The sequence below is a fragment of the Callithrix jacchus genome, chromosome 2, assembly GCF_049354715.1.
Source record: "Callithrix jacchus isolate 240 chromosome 2, calJac240_pri, whole genome shotgun sequence".
NCBI classification, from domain to species: domain Eukaryota; kingdom Metazoa; phylum Chordata; class Mammalia; order Primates; family Cebidae; genus Callithrix; species Callithrix jacchus.
Window position 1 is genome coordinate 116,943,818 of NC_133503.1, and position 23,389 is coordinate 116,967,206.

At 36.7% G+C, this 23,389-nt stretch overlaps 1 protein-coding gene and 1 non-coding gene across 30 annotated transcripts in view; one reads left to right on the forward strand and one right to left on the reverse strand.

The window, feature by feature from the left end:
* Positions 1-23,389, forward strand: part of ARB2A (ARB2 cotranscriptional regulator A) — a 513,783-nt gene that overhangs the window by 415,078 nt on the left and 75,316 nt on the right. The gene's annotated exons all lie outside the window — the stretch shown is intronic.
* On the reverse strand, positions 11,166-11,357 carry LOC118151906 (small nucleolar RNA SNORA73 family). The gene has a single exon (XR_004740301.2). It is a non-coding gene; the product is annotated as a small nucleolar RNA SNORA73 family (small nucleolar RNA).

Sequence of the window (23,389 nt, forward strand, 5' to 3'; positions counted from 1 at the left end):
CCAGAGCTCCAATTGCCAGCTTAAAAGGGCAACCAGACCAGTGTATTTTGTCCGGAGAACACCCATGCTGGGGCACCGGCAAAACAGCCACGCTGGCCAAAACAGCCACGCTGGGGATCCATGGGACTTTTCCACCTGGGAATCTCCTGGTCTGTGGGCAATAAAGATCTGTCTGGAAATGCAGCATCCACTCACCCTCTGCACTTTCACTGGCAGCTGCAATCCTGAGCTGCTCCTAAACGGCCATCTTTCCCGCATGATCTTTTTTTACAGATGTGTAAACAGAGGTTCATGTGGAAGTGGGAGAGTTGAGATTCTAATCCATATCTGATAGTTGCAAACCACACTACTTCCCCAGCACCCACCAGAGATTGGCAGCACCAGAGGCAGTTTCTGAAAGTTTGCCATGGTAGCAACTTCTGGAAGAGGAATAGGGAATTTTAATTCAAGCTGCATTGTATACTTATAAATTTATTGTATATGTGTTTAAGGTAATTTGGAGAAAACTAATAAGACTCATGAGGAGGCCAAAGTCCATGCACATTTGCAAATTATACCTTGGTGCTTTTCCAAAAGGACTATATGGGAGTGATTGTAGTAGAATGAAATAAGCAGCTGATAAATTGATTATTTTTAACTTTCATTTTTTATTTAAACTGTTGATCTTTTTATTCCAATAAAATGTCACAAGTAAAAATAAAGAATTTATGACAGTGTTAACATGGTAGAAGGTAGAGCAAACAAATGGAGAAAAAATCCAGGTAAAGGAGTAATAATTGGATGAAACACTTAAACTTGAAAAAATAGGTATAATAGATATGGATGCACATTCCCTTTGATACTTACATCTGGGAATCCAGGGAAGTGAAAGGAATATATGAAGAAAGAAACTTTATAGCAACACTGGACTGAAATTTAAGAGAATCAAGCTCACTTCGCCCCTACCCAATGTGACCCTTCCATTAGTGGATCTGGCTCCTTCTTTCCTTAATTTATTCAGAAATGCTTATTGAGCCTCCTATATGTCAAACACTTTTCCCAATACTAGGGATTTGGCCCTGAAAAAGATAAATGTAAGTTCTAAAGAACTTATGTTTCTTTGGAAGAGACAGGTGATAAATAAAAAAAGTAAATACAGGCGTGCATCACTTAACAATGAGAATAGTTTCTGAGAAATGCATTGTTAAGTTATTTTATGAATATCACAGCGTGCACTTAAACCTAGATGGTATAGTCCCTATACACCTCGGCTATGCGATATGGTCTATTGCTCCTAGGCTGCACACCTGTGCAGCATATTACTGTACTGAATAGTGTAGGCAATTGTAACACAGTGATAAGTATTTGTGTATCTAAACCTATCTAAACATAGAAAGGTACAGTAAAAACATAGTATAGGCTGGGCGCGGTGGTTCACACCTGTAATCCCAGCGCTTTGGGAGGCTGAGGCAGGTGTATCATGAGGTCAAGAGATCGAGACCACCCTGGTCAACATGGTGAAACCCCGTCTCTACTAAAAATACAAAAAATTAGCTGGGCACGGTAGCACATGCCTGTAATCCCAGCTACTCAGGAGGCTGAGGCAGGAGAATTGCCTGAACCCAGGAGGCGGAGGTTGCAGTGAGCCGAGATTGCACCATTGCACTCCAGCCTTGGTAACAAGAGCAAATCTCCGTCTCAAAAAAAATAAATAAATAAATAAATATACTATATATATATATATATATAGTATAAAAGATAAAAACATTCCTGTTGCATAGAGCTTACATTTCAGAAGAAAAAATAGATATTGGATCGACAAATAGACATATAGAGTATATGTTTTAGATAGTGATAATAGGGTAAAAATTAAGTAGGCTAAATGGTGAGAGAATACCTGATGGAGCCCAGTGCTATGTTTTATATAGGGTGATCAGGAGAGGCCTCAGTGAGGAGCTCTTTGGTTTTGTCTGTACTGTTTGGGACCTCAATCTCTTCATATATAAAATGAGAGCATTGCTAGGTGATCACCAAATGGCTGCGAAATTCTGTGCTTCCTTTAAGGGACGTATCTTTGGGTCAGATAATCTTTTGTATTTATAAGTTATGGTCTTTGTTGTCAACTGATCTCAAAATGTAATAAGAATGTTCATTGATTGCCAAGGTTAATTCCATTTTTATATTTGGAGAATTTAAACTGAGAATAAAATGCCTTCCCAAAGGTTGCATAATAGTAAAAGAAGGATTAAAGCTCTCAATTCCTGTCACTCTTAGTCTGAAAACGTCACCTCCCCGTGTGCAATAATGAGAAGTTGAAGTGAAATGTCAGGGCAGTTCAAAGTAGATTAAAGATGTGTAAGCTATGATGGGCTACATATTTACGAATAAAGAATTGGATACGTATATCCCACTGTACTCATTTACGGCAAGCAAGTAAGCCATGTGATACACTTTAAACCAGTAAAATAGCAAATTCCCCCCAAAAGATCTATAATTTTAATCAAAAGTTTGTTTCAGTCATTGAAATTCTGTTATTGCTGCTTACAAACATTAAAGTCAATCAAAACATCAGTAGCTTTGCAAGATCAATATTTTTAATATGTTTACATTGCAGTGCTTCAGATTTTTGGCTAATGGATCGCACCCATATTGATTTCCATGGGAAATGTTAGTCTGATACTGAAATAATTAAAAAAAAACAGGGATTATTGGTTTGGAATTTTGAAGGAGATAGAAGTATAAAAATTGGTTATTGACTAAATTGCTTGGGGTGAGTGAACCTTGGGCACTTGCAATAAACTGGTAGCACTCATTCATTACTGAATACTACTTTAGTCCCTTAAACTGAAAAATCCATCAATAACCTATTATAACAATGCAAATTGTGGTGAAATAACATACTATGCATATAAGAATCACATTTTATCAAAACAGATATGTATAAGTATATGTATGGGCGTATTAAAAGTGTCTGCTAAAACATAGTGACTCATTTTGACTGAGATTCATGCTGAAGCTCATTTGAATAGCATTTTAAAAGAGATAAACTGCTACAAAATAACAGTAAAAAGAAGCATACAATTATTCTATGAACAATAATGAAAGTGCAAACACTACAGCATGTCAAATGGCAGATTCTGTTACTTTGATTCAGAGCAAAATTACAATTGTTATTCTGTTCTCAAAGCATAGGAATAATGTATGCAAGCATTAGATTAGATACAAACACATTCCTCACAATATGAATCTTGTGCATGTTAGATTGCTCTTGTTTTTCAGCATTTGGTTAGGAGAGCCATATTTTCATCTAGAAAGTTTACTCTCTGTTTTCATTTGGTTACCATTGTAAATTTATGAATTCTTTACCTCTCAGAGGCAATCTAGTGTTTTAGAGAGAGTTTTTTTAATATCTCAGTTTAAGTTCTATCCAGGATAATAGTACTTAGGAGTAGCAGTTACATATTTTGTTATATATTTTTTATTGACTGAATTTTAAAATTTGAATGTTATTTACATAATATGGAAATATTTATCTGCTTTGAAGGGAACGGGGATTACGATAAAAACAAAAATGAGCAATCACAACTGTTGTATTTTGTTACCATCTCTATAAGCCTGGTCAGTTTTTTCCTTTCATAATAAGTTGTACTCTTTATAAATAGAAAGTTGATTATGATTCCTTCTGCTGCAGGAGGCAGTAACACCCAGATAATAGCACTAGGATTCTATTTCAATTTAGCATTAGTCTTTGATCACCATTTTTTTTGAAATTCCTTTATCCTATTCTGACTACTTTTATCATTATAACTAGCATCACCCTAAATTCAGTTGATAAAATCAGTTTTCTTCCTTTTCTGTTTGAAATGTATGCCGGAATCTAACTTTTCTCTAATATTTTATGACTCCCCATCAGTTAAGCTGTTAGGATATTCTGTTTTGATGGATTCAGACTTCAGGATGATTTTGAGACAGGAAGCTTCAATGTTATCTAATGCTAGGGACATCATACCTGAAAATAACCAAGTTGTACAGTAAAGATATATGCATGTAAGTTATGTAAATATTCATACAATTTTTGTTAAATCATTCAATGGCTTTCTGCAGAGAATCATATTAGAAAAGTATCCATGGTCTTAAAAATGATAGGATTCTAATTTCCTAGCATGCCGTTTCCATAGTTTTACATACAATTATTCTTCCTTTTGTTTATGTCTTTCTGAGAATTTCACCTGGAATTTGTGTCTCTTACTATTATAAAAAAATGTTATTCCTCAACAGATAGAGTTTGTGCATCCCAGTTAGAATCTCCAGTTGTCTAACTAGTCAAGGAGCTGGGCATGGTGAAATTGGGAAATCATCAGCTCTTACAAATCTTGCAGAGCAAATACGTAGTTCTGTAAGGCTCCATATCCCACTTCTACAGCCATGTGGGCCTCTGGGCCTCTGTTCTGATCTCATCTAGATTTTTCAGCTAGTGCCATTTTCATACTAGTGCCATTTCTATGTAGGATGGTTATCATCTGACAACCTTGCAGTAGCTTAGAAGTCATATAACTTGAAACTTGGTCCAGAACATCCCTGTTGTCTTTACTAGCGGTCTCAGCAGAAACCAGGCTGTTGTCTAACTGTGAAGGTAGTGCCTGAAAACAGGCCTGAAGCTCTAATGGAGAACATATTTTTAAATGTATTTGTGTACTCTGGACATTTGACAAAATCCATTGCAGTCAATAGACAGCAGTCAAATTAACAGGGAGATGGTTCTCCACTTATCGAGCATGTCAAACGACAGAGGAAAGAGGGGATTCCAAAGAGCTGCTCCTAGTATGTTCTTTTTATATTAATGGTGAGTGAATACCAGTGTCAAAAGTTTACATCACAGTATGAATAAGGTGATTTGATTTTAAGTTTTAGACAAAAACAGTCTTTCCACATTTTAGTTCATGATGATAAAAACTTTTATGAGAACCAAACTATTCAGATAGTCTGTACCAAGCCTTGCCTATATACAGCTGGAAAATACCTAGAATTCTTTATTCACTAACAAATTATCACACATGCATGCTGCTCAGAGAATGAGTGTAAGATAGTGGTTAAAAGCACAGTCTCTGAAGCCGTACTACCTGAATTTATTTCCTTTCTGTCCCACTTTTCTATCTCTGTAACTTCTGTCAAGTGCCACCCTGTCTCTACTTCCATTCCTTTACCCGTAAACTGATAAGAGTAGAGCTTACTTCACAGGATGCTGTGAGGATGTTGTACAGCATTTTTTACTTGGTTTTAATTTCAAGTCTTTTTTTTTTTTTTTTTGAGACGGAGTTTTGCTCTTGTTACCCAGGCTGGAGTGCAATGGCGCAATCTTGGCTCACCGCAACCTCCACCTCCTGGGTTCAGGCAATTCTCCTGCCTCAGCCTCCTGAGTAGCTGGGATTACAGGCACGCGCCACCATGCCCAGCTAATTTTTTGTACTTTTAGTAGAGACAGGGTTTCACCATGTTACCAGGGTGGTCTCGATCTCTTGACCTCGTGATCCACCCGCCTCGACCTCCCAAAGTGCTGGAATTACAGGCTTGAGCCACCAAGCCCGGCCTCAAGTAGTTTTATCTCTAAAATTTTATCTCTTGTAACCAGAGAGAGCTTCTATTCTCTGCCTCCATGGCACCCTACACCACCCCCACCATAGTGTATGTTACTGTGCAGTATCTATTTTCTTGCCTCTCCCACCTCCATTAAACTGTAAGCTTCATGAAGAGCAAATGTGTGTCTATCTTACCATCATTATTGCTTCAATGCCTAGCATATAGTTTGCACTCAGTAAATATTTATTGGATGAATGTTAAATAAAATGTAATAAAACAAATATCACAAATATTATTCATCTGTAGAATTCTTGCTTCAATTAAGTTATTTTCCTGGTATTAGCAGAGGCTGGCATGCAATGAACTATATCAACTTCTTTGCATTGACTTCTGCCTAGAATGAACCACCCTTAGATACCCACAGGCTCACCCCTCATTCCTTCAGATCTTTATTCACATATTACCTTCTCAGTGTTTCCTATTCTGATTGCCTCATTTCAAACTGCATTTCTATCCCTTCTCTGTTCTATTTTTGTATGGCATTTATGACAGTCTAGCCCTCTATATATTAGTTATTGGATGTATTTAAGATCGTTCTTGGCCTCACTTACTCCACATTGGAATGTAAGCTTTGTCAGTATTGCTCACTGGTACATCCCTAGCACCTGGACCAGTGCCTGGCACAAAGTAGACAGGCACTTTAGCAAATATTTGTGGACTTAATTAATAAATGCAATGCATTGGGGATGCCAACTTGGAAATAACTGGAAGCAAAATTATTATTCAAGGATAGTCAACAGAGAATTTGAAACAAAAAACTTAAGGCTCCGTCTTGAGATCAATTATATACAGTTTTTTACTTCTACAGGTGCATCCTTCAACCTCCCTGAGCCCTTTAACCCGGTCTCTGAATTCTGAAAATCATTCTTACCAAAATATTCTTCCAAGGGTTATTCCGAGGACTGTATTGCAATTTTTTATAAAATAATATATGTCTGAGACTTTATTTTTCAAGTTATATAAGATTCTAGTGTTAGAGGCACTTTTTAAAATGGTTAAACCCTGAAGCAAACTGCTTCTTTAAATACATGGATATGAACTTTCCATAGAGCACAAATACAAGATCTCTGTGAGGTTTTAATTAAGAATAATTAAAATATCTCTATTAAAATACGTTTCATTCTGCTGGCTTAGTAGGGGTTTTTACTTGAATAAAAAGTTTTATTTTTTTTGCATGTTAACAGCATAAAACACAACATTGTGCTAGAACCATCAGGAAAGATGTGGTAAGAAACAATGTGATTTATAAATTAATTCCCTGCATTACTTTTGTTAAAATGTTTTTTTCATTAAGAATTAAACTTTCACTTTGGTGGTTTATGGTTTGAATTCATTATGAGGGCATCATACAAACACAAACAAGAAATTTATATAAGAAGTAAAGAATTGTATTGGGGCAAAATATTTTTAAAATATAAAGGCTTGGTATCATATGAGGTGAGATTTTTATTCAGTTTGTGGTTTGTAAGATTAGTTGACTATTTAGTTATGTCATAAAATGACTTACATAAGCTTAGGTTAATAAGAAAGAATGTTTAAACAAAAAATTTAAAGAAGGCAAGTTATTGTTACAGGGATGGGTCAAGAGAGCCAGATACTATATGTAATTCCCAAGTGTTTGTAAAGGGGAGAGATATAGAAAGGGTCAAAACCCAAAGGGAAGAGGAAACTAGTAATTATTAAGTCTGATGAGATGAAGCTATCCCATTTAAAAAAAAAGATTTGAGAAGAGAACAGATGGGAAGATAAGTAAACACTAAATAAACCTGATGATAGAGAGAGATGGATTATTATTTTTCTCAGTACGACAGGAAGATCTAACTAAATTTGTCCCCCGCCTTTTTTTTTTTTTTTTTTTTTGAGATGGAGTCTCGCTCTGTCGTTGAGGCTGGAGTACAGTGGCACAATCTCGGCTCACTGCAACCTCTGCCTCCCAGGTTCAAGCGATTCTACCGCTTCAATAGCTGGGATCACAGATGCCCACTACGACGCCTGGCTAATTTTTGTATTTTTAGTAAAGACAGTGTTTCACCATGTTGGCCAGGCTGGTCTTGAATTCTTGACAGCCAGGCAATCCACCCACCACAGCCTCCCAAAGTGCTGGGATTACATGCGTGAGCCACCACGCCTGGACACTTGTCCTTTTTAAAAAGACAGTAACATGAAGACAGGAGAGCCATGTATGTGGCAGACATTGTGGTATTTTTGACTCATACCAAAACAAACAAACAAAAAACCCTTCTTTCTCTTACCACAGCGTTCTCCACATTAGTCTCTCTATGACAATGGTAAAATCTAAGTATTACCAAGAATGAGTAACATTGAATTAATAACACTCCCATTCATGCTGTTATATAATACTTCAAAGAGAAAGGGGTAAAGATTGCAAGGGAGCTATTAATCTAAGTAATAGAGAAATTTAGGAGAAGATGTGATTCCATCTAATCATCAGGTCCAGTAAGACATTCAGGGATTGAGGAGAGATCCGTTAAACTAAACCTTGTAAGATGGGTAGGATTTGAAGATTCATAGAACGGAAGAAGACTATTTCAACTAGAGTTTCAGCATGAGCAAGGGCTTGAAAGTACAGGACATGTAACATAAACATTTGTAATAGCAAAAAAGGAGGTTGACAGATACATCATTGATGTGATTGGAGAAGGAAGAAAATAAAAGTTGGAGGTGTGAATGAGATGACAGGGAACAGGCTAAGGAGTTCATCATGTTTTGTTTTGTTTTGTTTTCTCTACATATACTTTAAGTTCTGGGGTATGTGTGCAGAACATGCATGTTACATAGGTATACACGTGCCATGGTGGTTTGCTGTACCCATCAACCCATCAACTACATTAGGTATTTCTCCTAGTGCTATCCCTTCCCTAGCCCCAACAGGCCCCAGTGTTTAATGTTCCCTTCTGTGTGTCTGTGTGTTCTCATTGTCCAACTCCCATTTATGAGTGAGAACATGCAGTATTTGGTTTTCTGTCCTTGTGTTACTTTGCAGAGAATGATGGCTTCCAGCTTCATCCATGTCTCTGCAAAGGACATGAACTCATCCTTTTTATGGCTGCATAGTATTCCATGGTGTATATGTGCCGCATTTTCTTTATCCAGTCTATCAATGATGGGTATTTTGGTTGGTTCCAAGTCTTTGCTATTGTGAATAGCGCTGCAATAAACATACGTGTGTGTATATCTTTATAGTAGAATGATTTATAATCCTTTGGGTATATATCCAGTAATGGGATTGCTGGGTCATATGGTATTTCTGGTTCTACATCCTTAAGGAATCGCCACACTGTGACCTGCAATGGTTGAACTGATTTACGCTCCCATCAAACTGTAAAAGCATTCTTTTTTCTCCACATCCTCTCCAGCATCTGTTGATTCCTGACTTTTTAATAATCACCAATCTAACTGGGATGAGATGGTATCTCATTGTGGTTTTGATGTGCATTTGTCCAATGATCAGTGATGATGAGCTTTTTTTTTCATATGTTTGTTGGCCATATAAATGTCTTCTTTGGAGAAATGTCTGTTCATATCCTTTGCCCATTTTTGGATGGAGTTGTTTGTTTTTTCTTATAAATTTGTTTAAACTCCTTGTAAATTCTGGATATTGGCCCTTAGTTAGATGGATAGATTGCAAAAATTTTCTCCCATTCTGTAGGTTGCCTTTCACTCTGATGATAGTTTTTTTTGCTGTGCAGAAGCTCTTTAATTACATCCCATTTGTCTATTTTGGGTTTTGTTGCCATTGCTTTTGGTGTTTTAGTAATGAAGTCTTTGCCCATGCCTATGTCTTGAATGATATTGCCTAGGTTTTCTCCTAGGGTTTTTATGGTTTTAGGTTTTATGTTTATGTCTTTAATCTATGCAGAGTTAATTTTTGCCTAAGGTATAATGAAGGGGTCCAGTTTCCGTTTTCTACATATGGCTAGCCAGTTTTCCTAACACCATTTATTAAATAGGGAATTCTTTTCCCATTGCTTGTTTTTGTCAGGTTTGTCAAAGATCAGATGGTTGTAGATGTGTGGTGTTCTTTCTGAGGCCTCTGTTCTGTTCCATTGGTCTATATATCTGTTTTGATACCAGGAATTCTGCTTTTTGGAATTTTCAGCATTTTTGCACTGGTTTGTCGTCATCTTCGTGGATTTATCTACCTTTGGTCTTTGATACTGGTGACCTTTGGATGGCGTTTCGATGTGGACATTCTTTTTATTGATGTTGATGCTATTTCTTTCTGTTTGTTAGTTTTCTTTCAGTCAGGCCCCTCTGTTGCAGGTCTGCTGGAGTTTACTGGAGGTCCACTCCAGACTCTCTTTGCCTGGGTATCACCAGCAGAGGCTGCAGAACAACAAAGATTGCTGTCTGTTCTTTCCTCTGGAAGCTTTGTCCCAGAGGGGTACCTGCCAGATGCCAGCTAGAACTCTCCTGTATGAGGTATCTGTCAACCTCTGCTGGGAATTATCTCCCAGTCAGGAGGCATGGGGTTCAGCAACCCACTTGAGGAGGCAGTCTGTCTCTTAGCAGAGCTTGAGCACAATGCTGAGCTCTGCTGCTCTCTTCATAGCCAGCAGGCAGGAATGTTTAAGTCTGCTGAAGCTGCACCCACAACTGCCCCTTCCCCCAGGTGCTCTGTCCCAGGGAGATGGGAATTTTATCTATAAGCCCCTGACTGGGGCTGCTGCCTTTCTTTTAGAGATGTTCTGCCCAAAGAGGAGGAATCTAGAGAGGCAGTCTGGCTATAGTGGCTTTACTGAGCTGTGGTGGGCTCTGCCCAGTTCAAACTTCCAATGGCTTTGTTTACACTGTGAGGATAAATGTGCCTACTCAAGCCTCAGTAATGGTGGAAGCCCCTTCCTCCACCAAACTCAAGCATCTCAGTTCAACTTCAGACTACTGTGCTGGCAGCAAGAATTTCAAGCCAGTGGATCTCAGCATGCTGGACTCCATGGGGGTGGAATCCTCTGAGCTAGACCATTTGACTCCCTGGCGTCAGCCCCGTTTCCAGGGGAGTGAACAGTTCTGTCTCACCGGTGTTCCAAGTATTACCAGGGCATGAAAGAAAACTCCTGTAACTAGCTTGGTGTCTGCCCAAATGGTTGCCTAGTTTTGTGCTTGAAACCTAGGGCCCTGGTGGTGTAGGCACCCAAGGGAATCTCCTAGTCTACAGGATGTAAAGACCATGGGAAATGCATAGTATCTGGACTGGAATGCATGGTCCCTTAAGGCACGGTCCTTCATGGCTTCCCTTAGCTAGGGGAGGGAGTTCCCCAACCCCTCGCACTTCCCGGGTAAGATGCCACCCCACCCTGCTTCTGCTTGCCCTCCGTGGGCTGCAACCACTGTCTAACCAGTCCCAATGAGATGAGCTGGGTACCTCAGCTGGAAATGCAGAAATCACCTGCCTTCTGTGTTGATCTCGCTTGGAGCTGCTAACCAGAGCTGTTCCTATTCAGGCATCTTGCCCAGATCCTCACTTTTTGTGTTTTTTTAATATTACATTTTTAAAGATCTTACTTCATCTTAAAATTTTTACATACTAGACATGTTTCCTGCATGGTCTGTGTCCCTAGGCATGTCCACAGAACTCTAAGAAGCTGTAGGAATACACAGACGCAGACTCAGCATCATCTCCCACGTTGTGGAAAGGGATTGTACCTCAAGGGGCAGGGCCCTATGCTCCCCTATGCCTGTTGGACAGAGCCTTGAGGGAGCTCCCAGGATATCCACACTGGACCGTATTTTTTTTAGGCCAAAAGATTAAAAAATTTTGGAGGAAATGAACTATCTGAGCTACATTTCAGAAAAAATGGATCTAGCAGCTATGAGTAAAATATATTGCTGAGGAAAGGCTGAAAATAGGGAAAATGCAGTTAAAAGTTCATTATTATAGTCCCTACAAGAGGGACTATGTCCCTCTTGATGCCTGAATGTTGGCAGTGAGAGTGAAAATGAAGAGAGGTATAGAATCCAAAGACATACAGACGAAAAATCAATGTGACTTGGCCGGGAGAGTCAACATAAGTTTTTCTTCAAATGGGACAGTCAGTTTGTTAGTAGAATCTCTGCAAGAATGATGGAACACAGGATAGGAAAGCTTCTATGGAAGTTTGGGAAAGACTGTGCATGCAGCATGCCTACATGTCAGTTCTGTGGTAGAACCGAGAATAGCTTTCTGACACTGGAGGTTGGAATAGTTGATGGAGAAGAAGACAGAAATTGAGATTTCAGATTAAACTCCTTGCATTCAGACTTTATATTTTTTTTAAAGTCATTTGAGGATTCACTCTTGCCTCCTTCTAAGACTGCTAAACCTTTAAGATGCTTTCCTCTGAAATCAAATGATTGATCTGACAGAGCAGAGTTATCCCAGAGCCATTGTAGGAAAGCAGTAATATAAATTTAGAGATACTTAAAAGAAATCATTGGACTGAATGGGGAATGGGTGAGATAAGTATAAGATGAGGCCTTGACAGTTCGTTCTCGTTGGATACCACAATGGCTACATGCCAACTCTATCAACATAGTAATACATGCTACCAGTTGCAATCTATGTATTGCTATAAAGTATCATCCTGGTATGTTGGCACTCAACTTTTTAAATCCATGTTTCAAACCAACTTTCCTTTTCTTCGGAGGGTAAGCATGACTTTTATGCAGTAATAATTTTGTCTCTTCTTCCCCCTGGGAAGCAAAGACATTGAAAGAAGACTGAGCTTTTAAAAGCTGTCTCAAGTAGTCTTTTTTAGTTATTATTTTGAAACTTAAGAAAAAAAATATTAAACTGAGAAAAAAGTAAGGCTGCTATATTGACTTCCGTGAGACACTCCATTAGTAGCCCAAACTACTTCCAAGTAATGCTCAAAAAATCGTTACATTATGCAATGGGTTCGGGTTTATAGCAGTTACACTTATCTGTTGCTATAACAGTTATATCTATAGTTAGTTATCTATTGCTATGTAGCAAATCATCCAAAAACTTAGTGGCTGCTAACAGCAATTATTATCTCTCATGGTTCCATGAGTTGATTAAGCTTAACTGGTAGGCTTTTGCCTGAGTTCTCTCATATTGTTATAGTGAAATTCCGATTGGGACTGGAGTCATCTGAAACATCACTGCCCTGGACATTCAAGGTGGCTTATTCACATGTCTGGGATCAACTGGGAATTCAGCTGGTACTATCTACTGGAGCATGATACATGACCTTTCCATGTATCTTGGGCTTCCTGTGTTCTAAGAGAGAGCATCCCAGGAACAAGTAATGATGCCAAGAGTACCAGACAGAAGCTGCAAAACTTATGATCTAGTCTAAAAAGTCATGCAGCATCACTTCCACCATATTAGGTGTTCAAAAAGAAAGTCACGGCCAGGCACTATGGCTGTTGCCTGTAATCCCAGTACTTTGGGAGGCCAAGGCAGGTGGATCAAGTCAGGAGTTTGAGATCAACCCAGTCAACATGGTGAAACCCTGTCTCTACTAAAAATACAAAAAAAGAAAGAAAGAAAGTCATGAGACCATCACATTCAATGGGAGGAGGCTATATATACATGCATTAACACTGTGAGGCATGATTTATTGGCGGGAAGAGGAGAGTACCTGTCTTTGAGGACTAGCTACTACTAGTAAAACCAGTACTTTACTTTACTAGTAAAACCATAAAGCAGGATTATCAGGAGGAAATTAGACCAGATCCAGTAGATGTGAGTTTTTCAGAATATTACTGCTACCAGTAGAGTTGATGGTCCTCATTTATCCCCTTCCTTTAGAGTAGTTTACTGTTTCATTCAATCCTGATCTCAGATTCTAAACCTCTTTTCCCAGTATATTGATTTAGTTTCTTTAAGAGTCTTCAGAGCTTTCATTAGTAGACCTAATGTCTCCAAAGGTGCCCAGACATGGTAGCATATGAAATATGTTTTATATTGTATTGTTTTGTCCTACCTCTTTGCCTCTGGGCCCTCCACAAGGGTGAGCCTAGGCAAGGTACCATTTTATTTTTCAAGGTTAATTCAGCAAGCATTAATTGAGCACTCTGTCCTTGTCACAGGAGAAACAAAGAAATATAGCACATCTGTAAGATGTAAATAAAACAAAAGGAGATAAAGGCCTGTATTATTAGCTAAGTTCTATAATAAAAAGACCCTAGAAATATAGACACTATAGAAGTTTATTTCTCTCACACATAATAGTCCAAGGTGGCAATCCAGATGGGCAGGTGGTTCTGCCCCACACAGCCAGGTGGGGCAGAACCGTCCTGTTTCTCTGCCATCACCAAGGCAGTATTCTCATCTGCATGGCGACAGCTGAGCTGCAGATTCATCATCATTCTTGACCACAGGAAGTGGGAAGAGAGAACATGGAGGAGACATGCCCACTTCTTTAAGGCACCAGAAGTTACACAAATCAATTCTATGCTTGTGCCATTGGCAAGGACTTAGTTAAATGGCCAAACCTAAGAGGAAGGGAGCTTGGAAATGTAATTCATTGGTGTCCATGTGCTTGATTACAATTGTTTTAGCAAGAGTTTCAGCAACAGTTAGCAGACACCACAATAGCATGTAAACAAATCATTACAAACTAATGTGATATCTGTCACTAGAAAAACATACAAAGTGCTATGAATACACAGTAGGGAGTGGGAGTCACTAGCTTGGCTTCAGTGTTTGGGAAGGGTTTTCACAGGAAATAAAATTTTAAATGATTCCAGAAGTAATGAATAGAGAAAAATAGGACATTCTCTGCAAAAAAAAAAAAAAAAAAAAAGATATATATATATATATATATATATATATATATATATATATATATATATATGCCCAGGTACAGAGTACAAAAGAGTGTTAGGGTTTTGGGGACTAGCAAAAATTTGGTATGGCTGAGCATAGGACCCATAGAATGAGGAATTATAGAAAATGAGATCTGGAAGATAGAGAGGATTATACTAAGAAGTAGCTAAGGCTTTATTCTCTAGGGATGGTGGGGAGCTCTCAGAAGTTTGTAAGCTTGGGACTGGCATGGTCACAGTGCTGGTGGTGGTGTGAAGAGAAGTCAGAGTAAGAGGAGAACAGTTAGGAGCAGATTACAGGGGGGACGTAATGGGAATTAAATCAAAATAGTTACAGAGATGGGAGAGGAAGGAAGAAATATCTAGGGAACTGAGACTACAGCTTACTTTTATGAAAAGGTTGAGGAAAAGATGAATGCTTTCTCATTTTACAGGGTAGATAATTGGTTTTGCCCTTAACAATGCAAGTACAAGAAGAGAAAACAAGTTTTCTAGGGTGAGATTTTTAATTTGTTTCTAGACATAAAGAATTTTGAATATCTGCCATATATCCACATTTCTGACTAATTTCTGCTGGGTTTAAAGGTAAAGGAAAAGAGCAGAAGGTGAGTCTAAGGACTGGCTTGACTCCAGATAAATATCTTTCTTAGTTCTGTGGGCAGATGTATAAGAGAATGTTGTGTCTTAGCAATATGGGAAACTAACTTGGCCTAGTCTGTGATGACAGTAAACTTTTAACAATTCATCAGCCCTTTTAATGCCAGTTTTTTATATAATGCCCTTCACTTATATTCAGCCACTCAGCACCTGCCATATGCCAGGTTCTATACTAGGTGATAAGGACACAACCCTGACAACAAGTACAGCTCCTGCTCTTAAAAAGTAAAGGCCCAAAAAATGTAAGTTAACCATTCCAGGTCAGTGAGAGTAAAATTATGTGTAGGGAATGAGGGTGGTGGCACAGAAATTAGTGTTTTGAGTTCCAAGCAAAGACAAGAGAATATGTGGTATATTTGACAACTGAAGAAAGTCCAATATTGCTGAAGAATAGAGTATAATAAGGGTAGGACAATAAAAAGAAATGACCCTAGAAAAATAAACAGGAACTAGGTCACGGAGAGCTTGCTTAACCTTGTAAAAACTTGGAAAAGGGGTTCTAAGAAAGGGAATATAATATGATTAGATTTGAATTTTTCAGTGAGCATTCTAGCAATAATAAGGGTAATGGATTAAAAGAGTTACAGGACTAAAAGCAAAGCTAGTTAGATCATGATGACCTGGATGAGTGGTGGAGATGGAGAAAATCATTTGATGTGGGAGATGTTTAGGAAACTCAGTGGGTCCTGAATATTGATGGTCTCTCCTGGGTAATAGGGCTGAAGCATCAGTTTGGTGTCCAGGCTTTTCGTTTGGTAATTATATGGATGCCTATCATTAACAGAGAAAATATTTTTTGGAGAATGATGAGTTCAGTTTTGACATGCTGAGTTTGAGGTGCCTGCCAGACCTCCAAGTAGACATGGACACTAAACTATTAAATATGTTGGCTGAGGCTCAAGACTGAGAGAGATTATTGTATAAATATACACAATTTTTTAAAAAGAAAAGGAAGTGACTATGGAGGAGAAAGGAAAACTTTTGAAACAACTGGAAGAGAAGGAAGAGTCAACAGAGGTTTTAGTTTATTTAAGACGAAAGAGACCTGAATAATTATAAATTGTATAAACAGCTAGTCAGAATGTGAAGATGTGGAAAATTAGGCTATAGAATGGAAATGCCTTGAAGATAAGGCAGGATTTGATTGAGAGTTTAATTTGGAAGAAAATTTTCCTTTAGAAAGAGAGAGCGTTAGTTTAATGCTGACACGTCTTTTGATTTGGTAGTGAAAAGTTAAAGAATTCCATTCGGATTAATTTTGGTTTTGCCTGGAATTAGGAGACCAGTTGACATGCTCAAGAGAAAGGGAAGATTGCAGTCTGAGGTTTAAAAAGAATGTAAGATAGGCTTAGTTAGGCAAATGAAAATATCTACATTTTTCATTTAAAAATGGCCATTCTAAAAAAAAAGTTCAAGTGATGAAAAGAAATTAAAATCCCAAATCATACCACCCCTGAGAAATAACCTGTTTCTATTAATAAGTGTGCACAGACTTCCAAATAAACAGGCTCATATGCATATTGTCCTATAACTTGATTTTCTTTTTATTACTTTTTTCCAATTATAAAAATAATACATTCTATTTACCAAAAACATGAACACAATCCTATTGTAGTTTGGATATTTTTCATGTAGTTGTTTGTAAATACAACTTTCTTCTTTGTAGCAACCACATTGCATTTAATTGGTTGAATATGCCATAATTTATTTTATTGAGTCTCTATTGAAAGTTATTCATTTTTCTTCTTTTTTTGGCTAATATTAACAGTATTGAAGTAAGCATCTTTACAACTTTTTGCTAGTGTTTCTACAAAACAAACATCAAAAACTGAAATTTCTAGGTCAAATGGTAAGCATGTATTTACTTTGGAAAATTATAGCCAAATTGTTCTGCAAAATAGTTATACAAGTTTGCATTTATGTCTTAAGTGTTATTAATTATTTTAATCTTTGTTATTCTGCAAAAAAAAGTCTCAATTAAATTTGTATTTATTTGGTAAGCAGTGAGATTAAGCATGTTTTTATATGATTATTAGTCATTTATATTTATCTCATAAATTATCAGGTCTTTCTTTTGAATTGAGTCTTTGTCATTTCTTTATTGATTAGTAGGAGTTCTTTATAAATGATGGATAACAGTCATGGTATGTGGTATATTTTTGCCTAGTTGCCTTTTATCTTTTTGCTTTGCTGATGGAGTTTGTTAAGGTTTCTTTCCAAACTGAAGTTTTTAGTTTTTATGTAGCCAAAAAATACAGTTTTTTAAGTTTCTAGTCTTATTGGCATGCCATGAAGTCCCTCCCCACAAATATACATATGTGCTCTTTAATTTTCTTTTACTGCCTTTATGATTTTGTTTTTAACTTTTAAATGATAACATCTGGAGAGTTGCCTGGAATTGCATACTACAATGGCTGAACAATATTGAGGGCTGTTGTGGTTGATGACGATTTGTTTGTAGGAACAACAATCTGTTAGCCAGGGACAAGCCAGTCAGCTGGGTTTATCCAGCCTTGGAGTGTTCCAGGCAAGTACCTTAAATGGACTGTGTGACCTAGCAGATTAGGAAAGCACAATGAAATGTCGGACCATGGTCTTCAAGCAGTTAGGTTGAGAAGTGAAAACAAAACAAGGGCTAAGAGGAAGAAAGGAAAGGATAAATGGACTGGAAGCCCTGCAAGATTTTTTTTAAGGTAAGAAAGGGAATTTAGAAAAATGAAGGATTAGAAAGATAGGAGGTTGTGGTCAAATTAGGGGAATGTCTAAATTTATTGTTTCAGAAGAATGCTGCAGTATCCAGAATAAGACATCGAGAATGGGCAGGTGACAATGGAGTGGAAGAAAGGGTCATTGTAAATCAAGGAATCTAGCAGTCAAAATCTTGGATAGGTTATTCATGGGAATGTTGAAGACTCCCAGGATTATAGTTGGACTTGGGTAGAAAAAAGCATCTTTTGACTATCTGAGTCATCTTCTTTTACCAACACCTTTGTCAACCTTTATTTATCTTTGAGAGATTCGTCCCCAGTTACTAAAAAATAAAAAGTATGTTTATTTAAAAATGTGAATAAAGTCAGAGTCAGAATAATACCACCCTCCTCACCTCCACTTGCTTCTGGAAAAATATTTGTGTTTGGATTCTTTTTAAATATGTGATAGCAGCTAATAATATATGCAAAGCACTTAGCTCATGCCTAACACATAGTCAATATATTTTTGCAGTTATTATATTAGACGGAGATGATTCATATGTCTTTTAAAATGGTATTTGTTTAGTGTTTCTTTCAAGTTTAAGATCTAGAATTTCAGCAGCCTTGGTCCAAAATAAATGACTAGGCAGCTTCAACATGAACTTGTTTCTAGAATCCCCAGAAGGATTGGAAATACATATAAGAAGCCCACATACAAGGCCTGGGAAAACAGAAAGAGGCAAGGAAGGAGAGAAGAAACTAGAAGGAAGTTGGATTCCATAGATAAGCAAATACTGGTTATTTCTCTTTCCTCTCAACTTGACACACTCGCACATTCAGTCCCCAGGACACGAGAAGCAGTAAATCCTGGATGAGGCTCAAGCACCCTCTGGTTATTTTATAGTGAACAAACTAACAGCTAACATTTTTTAGAACCACTAACTTGGAGAATCAGCTTTTAGAACTAGCAGTTCTTTCTTCAGTACATTTGTGGGAAATGTCATGAGGAAGACAAAGGGCTTGTGAATATTTTATAAGTTTTTAACTTTTTTCAATGTGGAAAATACAGTAGAGATAGAAAATAATTGTACAAAGAATGTAAACGAGTAAATGGAGGAATTTAAGATTAAGTATTACCTGAGTCTTTTGTCCTGCCTTTCTCCACCCACTCAAAATAATTATTCATTATTTATATTGTTTTTAAAACAGAAAACCTAAATTATTTGCTGCTAAAATTTATATTGATTGTATAAATTTAAAAAAAAAACTAATATAAGCCTTAAAAATAACCAGGCTATTCTATAATCTGATAGCATCTTTCCAGAGTGAAGCTCAAAATAAATTAGAAAACTTATCAGTACTCTTTAATATAGGGCATTTCTGATGAGAAATATTACAAATATGAGATCTAAAAATATGTAAGTCAGTGATGAATTAAATACTTCAGAGCCACACGACCTGAGACTTATTTCTGTTGTCTACTCACAGGGAGGCACTAGTAGAAATATAACTCTTTAGTTGCTGTTTACACAATTTCAACTGAAGTTCTAAGTTAGAAAGTGTAAAAGCAATGATCCTCACTATAACACTTCAATGTACAGCAATATTGTAAGAAATATAAATGCTGCAAACTGGTTTGTTAAGATTAGATAGTTAAAGATCATGAGAATGCTACTGTTTACCCACTCTTTAGTCTGTGGTCATTTGTATTTAATTTTTACCTATATGACTTGGTTGCTAACTAGGATATTTTTTAGTACAAATGATGCAAACATCTGTGTTAAGTACTACCAGAAATTCAAAAAGGTAATAAAAAGAACTGTATTCTCCAAAGGACTATGTGACTGGATCTCTTAAAAGCAGATTCAAATAAGAACTCAATCGTACTAACTTTGAATTATATTTTTAAATTTTTTGCCATTTTTCTGAATCCTGACAAAATGTATACTGAGGGTAGCTAAACATACTTGTCTATACAGGTACATCTGCACCTCATTGATGTATTTCTTCATTTAGCATGTGTTTATTGAGCATATGTTATGTGCTTGAAACAGGAGATAAGTAGTAAACAAGACAAATGAAGAAGAAGAATGTGATGATGATGTTGATAATGATAATACAGCTAGCCTGTATTGAGTGCTCCCTATGTGTCAGGTATTTATGTGGATTAATCCTCATGGTAACTATGTGAGGCAGATTCTATTTTCATTCCATTTTGCAGGTGAGGAAAGGGAATAGATTTAGAGATCTAACAGCTAGGAAATAGTGCAGCCAGAACTCAAACACTGCCATTCTGACTCCCGGGGCCAGATTCCTAACTAATAAAAGGCAATACATTCATTTTCCTCATGGAACATATTTTCCAGCTATCTGTTTATTTAACAAATATTTATCAAGTGTCTACTATGTGCCAGGCACAGTCCTAGGCCCTGAGTTACAGAGATAAAGAGTTTGACGGGGTCATCACTATCATGGCTTATGCCTTCCAGAGCCTCTAATAGAGGTTTTGCAAAAAGGGAGAAAGTATGCACATATTAATGCAAGTACTAGACATAATTAAAATAATTAATAACATTCACAAGAATTACTAAACTAGTGGAATATATTACAGTTTCTTTAAAAATACATACTGTAGATTTAGAAAGGGCAATGTTATTTTTATATCTTAAAAGGAATTCATTTTCATCTCTGGTTCAAAATGTGTATCTTTTTTTAAAAAATAAAACTTTTAGCCTAATCAAAATTTAAGAGCTGTTTCTTTCATTTACTAGAAGAAGAGAAATTAGGGGAAATTTTGTATGTTAAAAAAATGAGACTTTTTACAAGGTGGGAGGTCACCAAGGCCTTGTGTTAGCTGAAGTTAAATTTTATCCAAATTTCAGAATTAATATTGCAATAACAAATGTTAGTGAGCAACATATTTTTTTCAATGGGCAAGATCAAATGGCTTGTGAGAATTGTTTTTTTAAAGTTAGACTGTATCCTAAAATTAAGAGATAAACTGTTTAGTACTTTGATGTTTTATCAAATTCATTTATTAATTATAACAGGTAATATTTTAGAATATTTGTTACTGAGTCATCTTCCTAATGTAAGCCTTCTGCATTGGGATAAAAAGTCTCATTTTGAATTAAAGCTATTCCTTTATGTGAAATATGCTGAAACCATTTAAGAGCATTTAAATGAAGAACACATTAAATTCCAAATGGAATTTCCTTTGGGAGGCCGAGGTGGGTGGATCACGAGGTCAAGAGATCGAGACCATCCTGGTCAACATGGTGAAACCCCATCTCTACTAAAAATACAAAAAATTAGCTGGGCATGGTGGCACGTGCCTGTAATCCCAGCTACTCAGGAGGCTGAGGCAGAATTGCCTGAACCAGGAGGCGAAGGTTGCAGCGAGCCGAGATCGCGCCATTGCACTCCAGCCTGGGTAACAAGCAGAACTCTGTCTCAAAAAAAAAAATAAATAAATAATGGAATTTCAGTGTTTACCAAATATATTGCACTTATATTCTACATTAGGATATATCAGAAATCAAAGTTGAAAACTCTTGCCTGAGCAGTTATTTGACATTTGGAAAAATTAGTTAATATTTTTGTAAACCACTCTGTATTTAGTTTGTGAATGATCATTTGGGCTGCTGGTTTAAATTCCTCTCTTTTCTTGTAATTTTTACTTTGTCATCAGTAGTCTTGTCATTACTGTCATTTAAAAGGATGCTACTAAGTACAAAAGAATGTGCTAAATTCTGGGATGCAAGGCTTGTGCCTGGCCTCAGTGAACTTATGCAATGTGGCCAAAAGGGGCAGAAAATATATGCTTAAAAGAAAAATAGCAATAAAAAACATAACAATTTTACAAAATGTGGTTCAGGTAACTAGCTTAGAGTTTGCATACTATGCTGATTTATTGAGAAGACAGAGCCCAAAGTGGGTTTTATCGGAGAAGTAACAGGTAATTTTGTGGAGAGGGGAAGGCGTTATAGGCACAGAAAAGGAGTGGTAGGATCTAAGGTAGAGCACCTACACTCAGCAGCGTTGTGGCTGGAGTTTGTTTAGAAATTGTGAGAGAAAAACTTACAGAGAAATTTACAAGCAGCATCTCTAGAGGGTCTAAAGAGTTTTAACTTTAATTTATAGGCCACATGGAGTCACTGGAGATTTTTGAACAGGGAAATTTGATGAAAGTAACTCTTTAGGGGGATTATCTTGCCAGTGCATGTGTAGGTCGGGTTGTTTCAGAAGACCAGTTAGAATATTACAACAGTCTGGAGCTAGTGTTTTCCAAACTATACAACTGGGAATAGTAATTCTGAGAGCTCAAGATAGTAATAAAAGCTCCTATTTGGGGGATTTTTTTTTTTTCTTGATTGGGACAAAAAGGAAACATTGCATATAAAATCTTCTTCTTGGAGATAACACTGCACATTAACACATTAAAGGCCTATGCCAAAGAAACCCGTAATTTCACAAACTCATTTGCAGATAAAAGGCTTTGTTCATTGCATACCTATTCATAAACACATCACTGTGTTCCACTGAATTGCTGGAAATTTTGGTATTATAGATTACATATTTATTTATAAATCTAAGAAACAATAGAGGAGAAGAAAAGATAAAATTTAAAACTTTTATTAGAAAGGGACCGAGACATCATTTAGTCCAGACCCTATCTTTAATCTTGGTAATCAGAAACTGAATGTCACCTTTGACTTTGACACTTTTCTGGTCAAATTAAGCAGTGCCTTTAATGATATTTGTTCGCCAATCCTCTTTCCCTCATGAGACCATAAAATACCCAATAATAAGATTAACCTTTGTCTTACCATCATTGTAATCTCTAAATCTGACTCATAGTAGGTGGTAAAAAAATAGTTGTTGACTTGAAAGTGATGAGAAAACTAAAGATTTTGTGACGTACCTGTAATTACATAGATGATAGCAGGATACATTGAAAATAAATGAATTCCAAGAATTATGTTTAAAATTTTAGCTATGGGAGTGAGAAGAAACTTGAAGACAAGATTCTTGGTATATTCCAGACATAACTCTAAAACTAACTAGCAATTACGATCAAATCACTTAACTTCTCTGAGACTGTTTTTTTCCAGTTACAACTCCAAAATATTGAGGGAATCTCCACTTTTTATTATGACAAAAAATTAACTAGATGTTGTGATTTACATTGTAAATATATTCTTATAAGAGGCCACCTTTAAATACATAAGAGATTAAGTAGTTACTTCTTTATATTTGTACTTACACAGTATTCCTGAACCTCACAACTTTTTGTTTTCTTATTTTCATCTTCTTTCCAGGCCTATCAAAGATAATGGAATCTCTAAAAGTGTGTCGATGTGTATGCTTATGTAATATTAGGATTGAAATTTTTAAATCTTAAAATGTGAAAGCTCCAGTTGTCAGAAGATCATAAGTCTTTACTTTTAAGGACTGTTAAAAATCACCTTCTGTGAGATCTCAGCTTTGGGATTTTTTTTTTGACATTTCAAGACTTAAATTTGAAAGTGTAGAATCTCTATAAATACAACATTACCACAAGCCCAAAAAAGTCAAGAAATGCAAAAGGTTAGATTCTTACTAACTCCTCTCCCACATTATGCTCTAAATTG